Genomic DNA, 1,966 nt, shown 5'->3' with positions numbered 1-1,966 from the left:
CAAATAACACTAATGAAAGAAATAGGTTCTATCACAATAGAACCAACCGAATTGAAAAGGATAGAAACAATACCATAAGCAATAATACTTCAACAAATTTAAAAACCTAGAATAGAAGCACATGTTTCTTGAAACACACTTCAACCTAATCTAAGGTAGAAATTGAGGTAGAAATTTTGAATAAGCCCAGAAGAAAGGAAGGAATCAAACAGGTCATTAAAAACAAAACAAAAAAACCCTCCAAACCTTTAAATCCCAAATAATCTTGGTCCAGAAAAGTTCACTACTGAATGATAGCAAACATTCAAAGAAATGACATTATTCCTATTCAAAGTATTACAAAATGAGGGAATATTCCTGAATTCTTTTTATGAAGGGACTGTAGACTCTGATACCAAAGCCGGGCTAAAATGCCACTAGGAGAGAAAATTAAAAATCAATAAATCTCATTAGCTTACATGCAAAAAAGTGTCAAAAAAACCTCTTAACTAACGCAATCAAATGACAAAAATAAGAATATATCATGACTGCTGTTAAACGTCATTGGTGACCTGTAAATCCTCATCCAATCATTTGCTTATGGAGCATTCTAAAACTTAGACAAGAAGAAGGTGATTGACTGGAGGGCTTAAGCCCGCCTCCAGTGTCACGTGTCAGCTTTTGTGGATCAGCTGCCAGACACACCTGGCTTTACTGTGGCGTTTGGAGGTTCGGTGTGTACATATATTGGCTGCTGGGGAGAGCTGGATTCTCGTTTCAGGTCAGTCTCCTAAAAGCTGTTTGTTTTGAATTAAGGATCAGAAGATCTGATGTTGCTTACAGAACTATGCCACATTACACAATCTTGGATCACTACCTCATCTTTCCAAAGCATCCCTGAATATCTGTAAGAAAGGTTCATCTGGGAAAGCACTAAGAGTTCTTGGAAGGGAAAGAAGGTAGAAGATTATTGGTTGGAACAAACACGGGGTTGAATGAGTTCCAGAAAGCAGGACTCTCAAACTCATGAACCACAATCTGTAGACCGAGACAACTTAGAGGAAAAAAAAAAAAAACCTATAAGACACAGCAGGCAGAGAAGATGAGAAGGGCCGCCTCAGGAAAGGAGACAGCTGGTCCACAGCAGAAGAATCTGGAGCCAGCTCTTGCGGACAGATGGGGCTGGGGGGTGGGGGGTGTCGCTTTGCGGGCAATCCTCCTTCAGGATCCCACAGAAAGGCCAGAAGACTCCTGGGGCACGAGCTGGTCGCAGTACCAGTGAAGCACCTCAGCCACCTCCGAAGAAAAGGGCCCGGGCAGATCCTAGGTGGAGGAAGGGACTTAGCAGGCAGAAGCAGCTGTTTCAGCTCCCGGCTAAGATGCCACCCTGGAAGAGGACGCAACTTGCAAGAGATCTCAAGGAAATGTCGCCAACAAGGCGTGTGCGGGTGATGACGTTGTGGAGGGAATAAACGAGTATTTCAGTGTGATCCTGGGCACTCAGCTGCTCTACAAATCCCAGGAGCCCCAGTATGCCGAGATCCTCATGGCTCACCATGCCGCTTCTAAGTCTCTGCTTTTATGGTGCACCCTACCTTCTGAGATTATTTGTAAGTATCTGCGCAATGTTGGCTTTCAGGCCCTTTGGTGGAAAGAGCTGGTGTTACTGTTGCTATCTGCATATTTTCCTAAAATATCTGGCGAAGAATTCTGCGCCCTGTTTACTGCCCATGGTTACAAAATGGCTTCAGCTGAGCACCATCACCAAGCCCGGTGAGGGTCTACTGACCTCTAGCTGGTAGGTCTGGATATCTGTAAACCCCCTTTTTTTTGTTCTTAGTCTTTTTCCTATATAATTGATATATTCTCTAAAATTGTTAATGTATCACAGGGCTGATGTTTATGTTAGCTTTCTGTTTGTTTCAAACAGAAAATAAAAGTGAGAAGGAACTTTTCTTATTTCAAAGTTGCTACCAGTGTGTTCAGT

At 42.7% G+C, this 1,966-nt stretch overlaps 1 pseudogene; it reads left to right on the top strand.

Moving 5' to 3' along the window:
• The first annotated feature begins 974 nt into the window (after window positions 1-974).
• On the top strand, window positions 975-1,756 carry LOC142433600 (mortality factor 4-like protein 2; annotated as a pseudogene).
• The last annotated feature ends 210 nt before the right edge of the window (window positions 1,757-1,966 follow it).

This window comes from Tenrec ecaudatus, chromosome X, assembly GCF_050624435.1.
Source record: "Tenrec ecaudatus isolate mTenEca1 chromosome X, mTenEca1.hap1, whole genome shotgun sequence".
Lineage (NCBI taxonomy): Eukaryota > Metazoa > Chordata > Mammalia > Afrosoricida > Tenrecidae > Tenrec > Tenrec ecaudatus.
This window is presented reverse-complemented; position numbering and strand designations above follow the sequence as displayed.